At 38.0% G+C, this 16122-nt stretch overlaps 1 protein-coding gene and 1 pseudogene across 4 annotated transcripts in view; one reads left to right on the top strand and one right to left on the bottom strand.

Annotated features, from left to right (window-relative positions):
* LOC112863862 (olfactory receptor 6C1) overlaps nucleotides 1–16122 on the top strand; it is a 174536-nt gene that overhangs the window by 20237 nt on the left and 138177 nt on the right. The window lies entirely within an intron of this gene.
* Nucleotides 13419–14353, bottom strand: LOC112863548 (olfactory receptor 6C76-like; annotated as a pseudogene).

Genomic DNA, 16122 nt, shown 5'->3' with positions numbered 1-16122 from the left:
GTTTAATTTTTACTTATGTTTATTTACTGTGTCTCATATATACTTATACAAGTGTGCAAATGTATATATATATATATATATATATATACACACACACACACACATACATACATATACATGTATCTGTTTATGTCTGTAGTGGATGATGGAATGGAATACACTCCATTCAGTAGAAACACGTAATGTATACACTACAAAATTGGAAAAGTAAAAGTAGCCCATATTTAATCCTTTTGCACCCTGAATTTTTTTCATTTCATAATTTTAAAAAATTCAAAAAATTAATAGATGAATCTATTATAATTATTATCTGTCTAAATCACTTCCATTAATCCTGACAATAGCATGCATCTGATGAGACGTTTTGTCTAGGTCTCTGTCTTTTGTGTGTTAGGAAAGCCTGTTATGTTTCCTGCTTCTGAGAATAATGGCTTGGTAAAAAGAAGTCACTTAATGTCCATGGCTTTGAGCTTCAAGAAGTGTCTCTGGTGTATGCTGCATGCACTCTACTGCTGTGTTTTGTCTCCTCGATCCCTCAGGTCAGTCCTCTGCAGAGTTTCTCTTTGCCTGCTATGGAGAGTGTTTGGACATTGGACAGAGTGTGGCTAGTTTTACCTAGGTGTGCTCTGGTCTGGTTGTCAAGGGAGACCTGATGCTATTTCCACTAGAGCTGAAGCTCTGCAGAACTCTATGCTCAGTAGATGTGGTATTTGTGGGGTTTGTGCTCATGTTCTTGGGGGAGAGGTCCCACCATGCTGGTTCTCAGGCATACTTGCCCAAGAAAAGCAGAACCATCAGAGAGCGGGTTGACAGGACTTGTGTAAGCAGTGAGTGGCACAGCACACAAAGTGGAGGCTGGAGCCACCTACACCAAGCCCCATACCCTATGCTCTGCAGGTGCTTCTGAACTAGGACAACTGTGAATGAGAGTCAGAGCAGCAGCCGGACCTGTTTGCCAGAAGACCAACACAAACTCTCTACATGCACCACGTCTACTCACCATAGAGTGAAGCAAAGCTTCACCTCTAGAGGAAATAAGATCTAGACTCTTTTAACAAGCAGACTAAAACATACCTAGTTAAAACTTTCCAGACGTGGAAAAGGTCCAAATGCTCCCCACCTTAGGCAAGGAGGAACTCTGCAGAAGACTGACCTTAGGGAAACACAGCTAAAACACAACATCAGAGGGGCACCTGGGTGGCTCAGTCAGTTGAGCATCTGACTTCGGGTCAGGTCATGATCTCACAACTTGTGAGTTCAAGCCCCACGTTGGGTTCTGTGCTGGCAGGTCAGAGCCTGGGGCTTGCTTTGGATTCTGTGTCTCCCTCTCTCTCTCTGCCCCTCCCCTGCTTTCACTCTGTCTCTCAAAAATAAACATTAAAAAAACACACAACAACAGAGTGCATACAGCGTATACTACAAACACTTCCTGAAGAGCCAGGCATTGGACAGTATAGGACCTCTTTGCAACATAGCCATTATTCTCAGAAGCAGGAAACATAGCCGCCTTTCCTAACAGAGAAAACAAGGACCTAGACAAAATGCCCAGATGGAATAATTCATCTCGAAAGATGAATTTTGGTCACACACCAAAAATTGCTAGAACTGATACACAAATTCAGTTGCAGGATATAAAATCCATGTACAGAAATCTGTTGCATTTCCATACACCAATAATGAAGAAGCAGAAAAAAAATTATGGAATCATTCCCATTTACTATTGCACCCAAAACAATAAGATACCTATGAATAAACCTAACCAAAGAGGTAAAAGATCTGTACTCCAAAAATTTTAACTTATGAAAGAAATTGAAGACGAGACAAAGAAATGGGAAAACACTCTATGCTTATGGATTAGAAGAACAAACACTGTTAAAATGTCTATACTACCCAAAGCAATGTACACATTTAATGCAATTCCTATCAAAAGACCACCAGCATTTTCCACAGAGTGGAACAAACAATCTTAAAGTTTGCATAGTACAACAAAGACCCCTGAGTAGCCAAAGCAATTCTGAAAAAGAAAAGCAAAGCTGGAGGCATCACAATTTCAGACTTTAAGCTACACTACAAAGCTGTAGCCCTCAAGATGGTATGGTACTGGCAAAAACAGACAAATACATCAAGAGAACTGAACAGAAACCCAGAAATGGACCTACAGCTATATGGTCAACTAATATTTGACAAAGCAGGAAAGAATATCCAATGGGAAAAAGACAGTCTCTTCAACAGATGGTGTTGGGAAAACTGGACAACAACATGCAGAATAACGAAACTGGACCACTTTCTTACACCATAAACAAAAATAAATTCAAATGGATCAAAGACCTAATTGTGACACAGGAAACCAACCAAATCCTAGAAGAGATCACAGACAGTAACTTCTTTGACTTTGTCTGGAGCAACTTCTTACTAGACATGTCACTGCAGGCAAGGGAAACAAAAGCAAAAATAAGCTATTGGGATTTCATCAACATAAAAGAGTTTCTGCACAGCAAAGGAAATAATTAACAAAACTAAAAGGAAGCCTACAGAATGGGAGAAGATATTTTCAAATGACGTATCTGATAAATATAAAGAACTTAAACTCAACACCTCAAAACCAAATAATCAAGTTAAGAAATGGTCAGGAGACATCAATAAACATTGTCCTCAAATAAGACATCCAGATGGCCAACAGACACATGAAAAGATGCTCAACATCACTCATCATCAGGGAAATACAAATCAAAATCACTATGAAATACCATATCAAACCTGGCAGAATGACTACAATTAACAGCACAAGAAACAACAGGAGTTGGCAAGAATGTGCAGAAAGGGGCACCCTCTTACACTGTTTGTGGGAATGCAAAGTGGTGCAAAAACTCTGGAAAACAGTAAAGAGGTTCCTCAAAAAATTAAAAACAGAACTACCTGTGACCCAGAAATTGCCTTACTGGGTATTTATTCAAAGGATACAAAAATACTGATTTGAAAGGGCATTTGCACCCCCAAATTTATAGCACCATTATGAACAACAGCCAAATTATGGAAAGAGCTCAAATTCCCATTGACTGATGATTGGACAAAGAAGATGTGGTATACATATATACAGTGGAATATTACTCACCCATCAAAAAGAATGAAATCTTTCCAACTGCAATGACGTGGATGGAGCTAGAGCATATTATGCTAAAGTAAATAAGTCAGTCAGAGAAAGACAAATACCATATGATTTTACTCACATGTCAAATTTAAGAAATAAAACATATGAACATATGTGATATAAAAAAGAGAGAGGAAGGTAAACCAAAGATACCTATAACTATAGAAAACAATATGAGGGTTGCTGCAGGGGATGTGGATGGAGGATGGGATAAATGTGTGATGGGCATTAATGAGGGCAATCCTTGTAATGCGCACTGAGTGTTATGTAAGCAAAGAATCACTAGTTTCTACTCTTGAAACCATTATTACAGTGTATGTTAACCAGAATTTAAATAAAAACTTTTGAAAAAGAATATGAAATAAAAGCATATTAACAGTATCTATGGTGTTAACAAGTTTATAAGCTTAAATCATATTCTTTCCCAACTTCATACTAAACTTTAAATTTTTATAATCAGATATCCTCAGGCAGAGTGTCCATCACTTGGACCTATATGTAAGGCAAAACTCTGAAACTCCTAAAAGCACAAAGAAAACCTAGATGATTTTGATTTTGGCAGTGATCTTTTAGATACCACATGAAAGTTATGATCCATGAAAGAAATGATGGGTAAGATGGACTTCATTAAAATTAAAAACTTCTGCTGTGCAAAAGATAGTGTCAACAAATGAGAAGACAAGTCACATACAGGGAGACAATATTTACATAAAATACATGTGAAAAGTAACTCAAATATACAAAAACTCTTAGAATTCAACAATGAAAATGAGAAACTGGTCAGGGAAGATGGCAGCGTAGGGGGACACTGGGCTCACCTCATCCTGCTAATCACTTAGATTCCACCCACATCTGCCTAAATAACCCAGAAAACCACCAGAAGACTAGCAGAACTAACTCTCCAGAGCCAAGCATAGAGAAGAGGCCCACAGAAAAAGGTGTGAAGGGCGGAGAGGCGTACATGCTACACGGACTGGTGGGAGGGACCTGGGGCGGTGGAGGGGCAGCCCACCCAGCAAGGCAGAGACCCGGAGTCTGGCTTGCAAAAGCGGAGGGGCAGGACTGCATAAGTTCTGACAGCCAGAGGGACTTAACATCTGGAATGTTAAAAGTCAACAGCTCTGCTCTTGGAGAGGGGGGAGAGCGAGAGGATACTGGGAAGGAGAGTTGTTGAGCCCCAGAAGGACAGATCTCAGTGGGGCAACAAAGGCACTGGTAAGCGCCATCTCCCTCTCCCATCCCCCACCCAAAATTCCAAAGGGAACCAGTTCCCATCACCAAACTTGCTTGCACCATGCACATGCCCAACACTGTGCTTCTGTGGATCCATCCCTCCTATGGTCCTGCCTCCCTCCCAGTGCTGCAGGGCCCCTCCCGCAGGGGACCACGGACAGCAAAGAAAGCTAAGCCTGCCCCTCCCACACCCTGGCTAATATGCCAGATCCTGTCCAAACAGACTACAAGCCTGGCAGTGTGCAAGTAGCCCTGAGAGGGGCCACCCACAGTGAGTCCTGCCCCTGGGAGAGGTGAAGATAAGGTACATACCAGTCTGACTGTGGCCCCAGCGGTGGGCTAGGGGCAGACATCGGGTCTGACTGCGGCCGCTCCCACCAACACAAGTTACTCCGGACAGCACAGAAGTGCCCTGCAGTTTGGAGCGACTGCAGGGACTACCCAAAATGACGAACCAGAAGAATTCCCCTCAACAGAAACCCCAGGAAGTAGTGACAGCTAACAAACTGATAAAAAACAATTTAAGCAATATAACAGAACAAGAATTTAGAATAACAGTCATAAAATTAATCACTGGGCTTGAAAAAAGCATAGAGCACAGCAGAGAATCTATTGCTGCAGAGATCAAGGGACTAAGAAATAGTCATGAGGACCTAAAAAATGCTATAAATGAGGTGCAAAATAAAATGGAGGCAGCCATACACAGATGGAAGGGGCAGGGGAGAGAATAGGTGAATTAGAAGATAAAATTATGGAAAAAGAGAAAAAAATCCAGGAGTATGAGGGGAGAATTAGAAAACTAAGTGATGCAATCAAAAGGAACAATATCCATACAATAGGAATTCCAGAAGAGGAAGAGAGAGAGAAAGGGGATGAAGGTGTACTTGAACGAATCATAGCTGAGAACTTCCCTGATCTGGGGAAGGAAAAAGGCATTGAAATCCAAGAGGCACAGAGAACTTCCTTCAGACATAACTTGAATCGATCTTCTGCATGATATATCATAGTGAAAATGGCAAAATACAAGGATAAAGAGAAAATTCTGAAAGCGGCTAGGGATAAACACACTCTAACATATAAACGGAGACCCATAAGAGTAGTGGCAGACCTATCTACTGAAACTTGGCAGGCCAGAAAGGAATGGCAGGAAATCTTCAATGTGATAAACAGAAAAAAAATGCAGCCGAGAATCCTTTATCCAGCAAGTCTGTCATTCAGAATAGAAGGAGAGATAAAGGTCTTCCCAAACAAACAAAAACTGAAGGAATTCATCACCACTAAACCAGCCCTACAAGAGATCCTAAGGGGGATTCTGTGAGTGAAATATTGCAAGGACCACAAAGTACCAGAGACATCACTACAAGCATGAAACCTACAGACATCACAATGACTCTAAACCCATATCTTTCCATAATAACACTGAATGTCAATGGACTAAATGCTCCAACCAAAAGACATAGGGTATCAGAATGGATAAAAAAACAAGACCCATCTATTTGCTATCTACAAGAGACTCATTTTAGACCTGAGGACACCTTCAGATTGAAAGTGAGGGGATGGAGAACTATCTATCATGCTACTGGAAGCCAAAAGAAAGCTGGAGTAGCCATACTTATATCAGACAAATTAGACTTTAAATTAAAGGCAGTAACAAGACATGAAGAAGGGCATTATATAATAATTGCAGGGTCTATCCATCAGGAAGAGCTAACATTTATAAATGTCTATGCACCGAATACGGGAGCCCCCAAATATATAAAACAATTACAAACATAAGCAACCTTATTAAGAATGTGGTAATTTCAGGGGACTTTAATACCCCACTTACAACAATGGATAGATCATCTAGACACAGGATCAATAAAGAAACAAGGGCCCTGAATGATACATTGGACCAGATGGACTTGACAGATATATTTAGAACTCTGCATCCCAAAGCATCAGAAGGCACTTTCTTCTTGACTGCACATGGAACGTTCTCCAAGATAGATCACATACTGGGTCACAAAACAGCCCTGCATAAGTATACAAGAATTGAGATCATACCATGCATACTTTCAGACGACAATGCTATGAAGCTTGAAATCAACCACAGGAAAAAGTCTGGAAAGCCTCCAAAAGCATGGGGGTTAAAGAAGACCCTACTAAAGAATGAATGGGTCAACCAGGCAATTAGAGAAGAAATTTAAAAATATATGGAAACAAATGAAAATGAGAATATAAGAATCCAACACTTTGGGATGCAGAGAAGGCAGTCCTGAGAGGAAAATACATTGCAATCCAGGCCTATCTCAAGAAACAAGAAAAATCCCAAATACAAAATCTAACAGCATACCTAAAGGAAATAGAAACAGAAAAGCAAAGACGCCCCAAACCTGGCAGAAGAAGAGAAATAATAAAGATCAGAGCAGAAATAAACAATATAGAATCTAAAAAGACTGTAAAGCAGATCAATGAGACCAAGAGTTGGTTTTTTGAAAAAATAGACAAAATTGATAAACCTCTAGCCAGGCTTCTCAAAAAAAAGAAAAAAGGGGGGGAGAGTACCCAAATAGATAAAATCATGAATGAAAATGGAATTATTAAAACCAATCCCTCAGAAATACAAGCAATTACCAGGGAATACTATGAAAAATTATATGCCAACAAACTGGACAACCTGGAAGAAATGGACAAATTCCTAAGCACTCACACACTTCCAAAACTCAAACAGGAAGAAATAGAAAACTTGAACAGACCCATAACCAGCAAAGAAGTTGAATCAGTTATCAAAAATCTCCCAACAAATAAGAGTCCAGGACCGGATGGCTTCCCTGGGGAATTCTACCAGACATTTAAAGCAGAGATAATACCTATCCTTCTCAAGCTGTTACAAAAAATAGGGAAGGAAAACTTCCAGACTCATTCTATGAAGCCAGTATTACTTTGATTCCTAAACCAGACAGAGACCCAGCAACAAAAGAGAACTACAGGCCAATATCCCTGATGAATATGGATGTAAAAATTCTCAATAAGATACTAGCAAATCGAATTCAACAACATATAAAAAGAATTATTCACCATGATCAAGTGGGATTCATTCCTGGGCTGCAGGGCTCATTCAACATTCACAAATCAATCAATGTGATACATCACATTAATAAAAGAAAAGAACATTATCCTGTCAATCGATGCAGAAAAAGCATTTGACAAAATTTAGCATCTTTTCTTACTAAAAACCCCTGAGAAAGTCAGGATAGAAGGAACATACTTAAACATCATAAAGCCATTTATGAAAAGCCCACAGCTAATATTATCCTCAATGGGAAAAACTGAGAGCTTTCCCCCTGAGATCAGGAACATGACAGGGATGTCCACTCTCACCGCTGTTGTTTAACATAGTGTTGGAAATGCTAGCATCAGCAATCAGACAACAAAAGGAAATCAAAGGCATCAAAATTGGCAAAGATGAAGTCAAGCTTTCACTTTTTGCAGGTGACATGATATTATACATGGAAAACCCAATAGACTCCACCAAAAGTCTGCTAGAACTGATACATGAATTCAGCAAAGTTGCAGGATACAAAATCAATGTACAGAAATCAGTTGCATTCTTTTTTTTTTTTTTTAATTTTTTTTTTCAACGTTTTTATTTATTTTTGGGACAGAGAGAGACACAGCATGAACAGGGGAGGGGCAGAGAGAGAGGGAGACACAGAATCAGAAACAGGCTCCAGGCTCCGAGCCATCAGCCCAGAGCCTGACGCGGGGCTCGAACTCACGGACCGCGAGATCGTGACCTGGCTGAAGTCGGACGCTTAACCGACTGCGCCACCCAGGCGCCCCATCAGTTGCATTCTTATACACTAATAAGGAAGCAACAGAAAGACAAATAAACTGATCCCATTCACAATTGCACCAAGAATCATAAAATACCTAGGAATAAACCTAACCAAAGATGTAAAAGATCTGTATGCTGAAAACTATAGAACGCTTATGTAGGAAATCAAAGAAGATACAAAGAAATGGAAAAACATCCATACTCATGGATTGGAAGAATAAATATTGTCAAAATGTCAATACTACCCAAAGCTATCTACACATTCAATGCAATCCCAATCAAAATTGCACCAGCATTCTTCTCAAAGCTAGAACAAGCAATCCTAAAATTTGTGTGAAACCACAAAAGACCCTGAATAGCCAAAGTAATATTGAAGAAGAAGACCACAGCGGGAGGCATCACAATCCCAGACTTTAGCCTCTACTACAAAGCTGTAATCATCAAGATAGCATGGTATTGGCACAAAAACAGACACATAGACCAATGGAATAGAATAGAAACTCCATAATTGGACCCACAAAAGTATGGCCAACCAATCTTTGACAAAGCAGGAAAGAATATCCAATGGAAAAAAGACAGTCTCTTTAACAAATGGTGCTGGGAGAACTGGACAGCAACATGCAGAAGCATGAAACTAGACCACTTTCTTACACCACTCACAAAAATAAACTCAAAATGGATGAAGGACCTGAATGTGAGATAGGAAACCATCAAAACCCTAAAGGAAAAAGCAGGAAAAAACCTGTCTGACCTCAGCCGTAGCAATTTCTTACTTGACACATCTCCAAAGGCAAGAGAATTAAAAGCAAAAATGAACTTATGGGACCTCAAGAAGATAAAAAGCTTCTGCACAGCAAAGGAAACAATCAACAAAAGTAAAAGGCAAATGATGGAATGGGAAAAGATATTTGTAAATGACATATCGGACAAAGGGCTAGTATCCAAAATCTATAAAGAACTCACCAAACTCCACACCCAAAAAACAAGTAATCCAGTGAAGAAATGGGCAGAAAACATGTATAGACTCTTTTCTAAGGAAGACATCCAAATGACCAACAGGAGGGGCGCCTGGGTGGCGCAGTCGGTTAAGCGTCCGACTTCAGCCAGGTCACGATCTCGCGGTCCTTGAGTTCAAGCCCCGCGTCAGGCTCTGGGCTGATGGCTCAGAGCCTGGAGCCTGTTTCCGATTCTGTGTCTCCCTCTCTCTCTGCCCCTCCCCCGTTCATGCTCTGTCTCTCTCTGTCCCAAAAATAAATAAATGTTGAAAAAAAAAAATTAAAAAAAAAAACAAATGGCCAACAGGCACATGAAAGTATGCTCAACGTCACTCCTCATCATGGAAATATAAATCAAAACCACACTCAGATACCACCTCATGCCAGCCAGTGTGGCTAAAATGAACAAATCAGGAGACTATAGATGCTGGTGAGGATGTGGAGAAATGGGAACCCTCTTGCACTGTTGGTGGGAATGCAAACTGGTGCAGCCACACTGGGAAACAGTGTGGAGGTTCCTCAAAAAATTAAAAATAGATCTACCCTGTGACCCAGGAATAGCACTTCTAGGAATTTACCCAAGGGAACAGGAGGGCTGATGCATAGGGGCACTTGTACCCCAATATTTATAGCAGAACTTTCAACAATAGCCAAGTTATGGAAAGAGCATAAATGTCCACCAATTGATGAATAGATAAAGAAGTTGTGGTTTATATACACAATGGAATACTACTTGGAAATGAGAAAGTATGAAATATGGCCTTTTGTAGCAATGCGGATGGAAATGAGTGTTATGCTAAATGAAATAAGTCATACAGAGAAAGATAGATACCATATGTTTTCACTCGTATGTGGATCCTGAGAAACTTAACAGAAGACCATGGGGGAGGGGAAGGGAAAAAAAAGTTAGAGAGGGAGGGAGCCAAGCCATAAGAGACTCAAAAACAGCATAAACTGAGGGTTGATGGGGAGTGGCAGGGAGAGGGGGGTGGGTGATGGGCATTGAGGAGGGCACCTGTTGGAAGGAGCAATGGGTGTTTTATGGAAACCAATTTGACAATAAATTTCATATTAAAAAAACAATGAAAATGAACAAGATTAGAAACTGGACCAAAGATCTTAACAGATACCTCACCAAAGATGATACATAGATGGAAAATAAGCACATGAAAAGAAGATCCACATCATATATCATCAGGGAGATGCAAATGAAAACAAGGAAAAACCACCGCACACATATTAAAATGGCCAACCCTAGAACACTTAAATCACCAAAGGTGATGAGGATGTGAAGCAACAGGAACTTTCATTTTTTTGCTGGTAGAATGCAAAATGGTACAGCAACTTTGGAAGACATTTGGTGGTTTCTTACAAATTAAACACTCTTACCATATGATCCAGTAATCACCCATCTCAGTATTGACTCACCAAAATAGGTCACACAAAAACCTGCACACAGATCCTTATAGCAGCTTTATCCATAATTGCCCAAACTTGGAAGCAGCTAAGATACCCTTTAGTAGGTAAATGGGCAAACTATGATGCATCTAGAAAGTAGAATATTATTCAATCCTAAAAAAGAAATGAACTATCAGACCATGAAAAGACATGAAGGAAACCCGAGTGCATGTCACTAAGTGAAAGAAGCTAATCTGAAAAAGCTACATATTTTATGATTCCAACTATATAACATTCTGCAAAAGGAAAAACTATGATCACAATAAAATAAGCAGTTTTTGGGGAGTGAGGGGTGAGAAGTGATGAATAGGCAGGGTACAAAGGATTTATATCTGTATATCTATGTATATCACCTATATATCTATATATCTTCCATCTATATCATCTGTCAACCTACATATCTATCTATCAGTAAGTATACTTTTGTCCAGACCTATAGAATGTGGATTCACCAAGAGTAAACCTTAATGTAAACTATGGACTTTAGGTAACTATGCTGTGTTAATGTAGGTTCACCAATTATAAGAAACATATCACTCTGCTGAGGGATATTGTAAATGGGGGAGGCTATGCATGTTTGAGGTCCATGGTTATATGGGAAATCTCTATACCTTCTTTTCAATTTTGTTGTAAACCAAAAACTGCTCTAAAATTAACACATTTAAAAACTTGTACTTTTCTGGGACAAATTTCTAGAAATACTTGGCCTGGTGGTATTCAGATAAACATTAAGTAAAAACCTAATAGATAAAAAATATAGGGAATGAAATTCTTCTTAGTTTTCATTTTCTCTTGCTTAATACCTGAGGACAAAGCCACCAAGGGCCAAGAGATACACAGTGGGGTAGAGAGAACATTTAGTAGATACGACAATTAAAAAGACTCATCTTGGTTATGAGTATAGGAAATCCAACCTGAAATTCCACGGGATGCTAGCTTTTGTTATTTTTGGTTACTGAAAATGAAAAAAATGAAGTTATTGGTATTCATACTCTCTTATTTTTTTTTCCTTTTTGGTTCTGCCTTTCTTTACTCTGGCTTCATAGTGAGGTATACATGTTCTATTTAATGGATCCCTGAAAGCTCTGTATTTATTTTTTATAGCTGTAAACATACAGCAAAGAATATTCTCTCTAATATTTACAACAATTTATTAAATTGTATTTTACTGAACTGACTTTGGTCTCATGCCTAACAGTAATTTAGTTGTTTGTAGAGAGAATATAGTCATCTGTAAAACCTAGGATAGAAGTGTAACCTTGAGCTAATCAGAGTCCAATGCCTTGATTGGCTAACTGTGGTTTATGGACTCATATACAAATTATGGAAATCATCCTACCAAAAGAAAAAGAAAAAAAATTATTGAGGTAGATATAGAGATAAGTATGTTTGTGTGTGTGTATATGCACGTGTGCATGAGAGAAATATAGACAGAGATAGAGACTGAGTGGGAGAGAGAGAGATTATCTTGGGCATACAAAAGCAGTTATCTACTTCAGGACAATTTGACTCTATGACTCGACAGCAGGTCATATAGTAAAACTGTAAGAAGCACCCTACAAGTACATAATTGCTATATTACAAAGCTTTCTAGATTTTTAAGTGGCATGTCACATATATAAAATAACAAGACACTACAGTAAACTACAACACCAGCCAACATAACCAGCTTGAGAGTCTCTTATTGCACCTCTACATCCAACCCCAAAACTGAAGCCATAATCATTTTGGTATACATGTAAACGACTCTTTGCCACAAACTGATTGTGAAGTGCTGGTACCATAGACATAGCCTCTGGAATCAAGCAGAAATGATTTCAGTTCTATCTTTCTTACTAGTCATGTGACCACGAGTAACTTATTGTACCTCTTAGAAGATCATTTTTTCACAAGATAAAATCAGAATAATTTATGCTATAAGTTTTGTTTTTTAATATGGATAGTATACTTATACTTATTTTATACTTTCAAATTAGCCTTAAAAACATCACAGAATAAAATACCTGGTTATTATTACATTATAAATGTAGACTCTAAGGAAAACAATTATAACACGTATAAGGAATAGCTGTTAAAGTATCAAATGTGATCTGTCTAGGCAGCATTTTATTCTTAATCAAAGTTACCCAGATTGAGTACACTTACATGAGTCAGTATTTACTTATTATATAGAATAAAATGTAGTATAAAATATATATACCATATTTTTTTATTACACTAGCCTAGTGGGATTTCTTTTTAAATTCTCAAATTGGCATTTTAATCTCAACTTTCTACTCTTAAATATATTTATTTAAAAACAGTAGAGAATGAATATCAAGACATAAAAAGCCAAACAAAGGAAAAATCCCAAGGAAGACACATCATTTAGTTGTTTTGAATTTATCAAGAGTTTACAGAAAATCAAATATAAGAACAAAATATACTGCACATGCATGGAAATAATTAAGTCTCCATGATCTAACGCATAAAGTTGATGAAAACAATCTTTCATATATTTGCTACAATTAAATGGAAGAAGAGGAGAGGAAAGGGTCAAATTTGAGAATGCTTACAATGGAACAGAAAAATAAAGTGTCAGTATTTTGAACAGGAAGGCATATATTGAGAAAAAAGAGCCAATGTAAACATCATGATACTTCAGAAATAAGTGAAAGAACAGTATGATTATATATTGGATGATGCAATAGTGACATCGGGACCCAATCTAAGCACTTCCTTTGCAAATTGCCTTATAAATTTCCTTATAAACCTCATTATGATTCTACTTGGATAAAGACAGGACTCTTTGTAGCAAGTTCTTAAATGCTTACTTCACCTGTTGGTTCCTTAGAGTGCAAATAAAAGGTTTCAAAAGTGGTGCAACCGAGGTATTGAGAGTTGCTACTCCCTTCATTAAGGATATCCTCTGTTTGACCGAGGGTTTAATGTACATGAAGATGCAGCTGCCATATGAGAGGGAGATGACAATCATGTGAGAAGAACAAGTGGAGAAAGCCTTTTTTCTCTGGTTGGCAGAAGGGATTTTTAAAATTGTCAGGCAATATATGTGTACGGTAGAATCAGTAATGCCAAGGTGACCAGCAGAGTCACCAAAGCTAAGATGAAACTCATAATTTCCAACACATGTGTATCTGTGCAGGAGATCTGCAGGAGGGGAGCAGTGTCACAGTAGAAATGATCAATGATATTGGAGTCACAGAAGTCCAGGCTTCTGTGAACTAAAATGAGTCCTGGAAAGATTATGAGGGAGCCAGTGATCCAAGAGCTTAGGATCAGCTGGATACAGATTTTGCTGCTATGATGGTTGTATAATGCAGGGACTTACAGATGGCAACATAACGATCATAGGACATGACAACCAGGAGATAAAATTCGGATGCTCCAAGAAGGAAGGCAAAAAATAACTGAGCTGCACAACAGTTATAGGAAATGGTTTTGTCCCCAGTTGCCATGCTTACAAGCAATTTGTAAATACACAGTTACATAAGAAATTTCTAAGAAGGAAAATTTTTGAAGAAAGAAATACATAGGGGCCTTGAGATGAGAACCCAGCAAAGTAAGGGTAATGATAATTAAGTTGCCTGAGTTGCTTAGCAAGTAGGTGAGAAGCAGGAAGACGAATAGCACAATCTTCACCTTTGGGTCCTCTGTCAATCCTGCTAAGATAAATACTGTCACAGTTGTACGGTTTTCCATCATTACCTCCTACTATGCTTCTGTTCTGGTAAAAATATCAAGAAAATTTATGTAAAGATATCAGTTGTAAAATATTAAAATAACAATGTCAAAATATTAGTATTTGCTATTAATTATATATACTAATGGGACATTGTTTGAAATGATTAATGTAAGATAAACTCTAATAAAAGCTCTTACTTTGCTTTTGAGAAATGATAATGATTTTCTACAAATCTGATGAAATAAAAAACTATCTTATAAATTATCTTTATATTTTGACTTAGGTATATTTATGGTAATGAGATGAAGAAATGAACATGTAGGTGAAAACAATATTTCCTCTTTTCTCAATATGTAAGAACTAAAATGTCATAATACTTATACTCAGCCTGATGATTATATAAATATCATTGCCTCAAGGAACTGGCCATGAATGCAACAGAGAAGCAAGATGATAGATATATAAATACTTATGTTGGGTGAAAACAGAAATCCAGCTTTAGGTTGGAGATAATCCTGAAAGTCATTCAGTAGAACAACCAGAGCTCTTCAATGGTTTGGCCTTTGCCACATCTGCTCAGGTAATCAACATTCTGTCTTGGTCCTATCTGATTTTTATTTCTGTAAGTCAGTGTAGTCTGTTTTGTCTTTATTCCGTCTCTTCATTTTACCACCTCCTATGCCATTCATTAAATTCATCTAATTGTGTGGTAAACCTGACTTGAACAGAATCAAACAGATTCGGTGTTTCTTCTGGTTACAGTTCTGAAAACAGGAAGAGCATCACAAAGTGAAATGCAAAATGAAGTGAATAAGAGTTCAGAAAGAAGGATAATGAAAAAGGGAAGAAAAGATAAAAGAAGTTGAAAAGAGGTAAGACAGTAAGGGAAGACCATAAATTTAAATACTTACCATTAAGATAGGATTTTTCTTCAGATGAGACAATGACTTGTATCTGGCTCTTGGCTTCTTACCTGATGTATAGAATTAGTTACGGCAAAGCTCTAATTTACTTCTACATAAGAGAGTACAGAGGAGAAACTGTAGGCAACTTTACTTGGATGACCAGTCACTTGGCAAGCGTTCAGACACTTGCAGGTAATACTGACTGCCTCCAAATTATATGGTATTCAAGAGCTAAGCCAATTCAAATGGAGTTGATTGTGTGGTTGAAAATTATATAAGCTCTCATTAAGCTAAATGTCATGAAAACTCCTAGGTATAAACATTTCATCCCTTGGGGGCAAGTTTCTTGTTTGATGACTTCATTGATGCTTCTTTAAGGACTTCATTATCAATACAAAACATTTATTAAACAATTTAATAGATCCATGGAGAATTCATTGTTATACACTGAGGCATCAAAGCAGTATAAGTCAATGTCCCTGTCTATCGTGCTTTACCAACATATTGAGGAGACAGAATTTCTGCATGAATATAGCAATGTATAATGTGCCATAAATTTAAAGGTAAGTGTGATTGCTTAGGGCAGTCAAGGGAGATTAATAAGAAAATATGTTTTAAAAAAAGATGGATCCAAAGCTGTCTTGGAGACATATTAGGAAGTAAAGTAAGGCATTTTAGGTAGGAAAAGAAGTGTGGAAAAGGTACATAAAAATAAAAACTCATGAATTAATAAAAACTCATCAGAGAAAATATGATAACAGTTTTCTCCAGGGAATAGTTAAGGTTCTAGACATTCTAGCTATTAGTGCCAAAGTATAATAACATTTTCCTAGTACTTACATTCTCCCAAACCTAAGGGACAATTCCCAAGGAACTTAATT

This window comes from Puma concolor, chromosome B4 (genome assembly GCF_028749965.1).
Source record: "Puma concolor isolate L17-30 chromosome B4, mPumCon1.1.hap2, whole genome shotgun sequence".
Lineage (NCBI taxonomy): Eukaryota > Metazoa > Chordata > Mammalia > Carnivora > Felidae > Puma > Puma concolor.
This window is presented reverse-complemented; position numbering and strand designations above follow the sequence as displayed.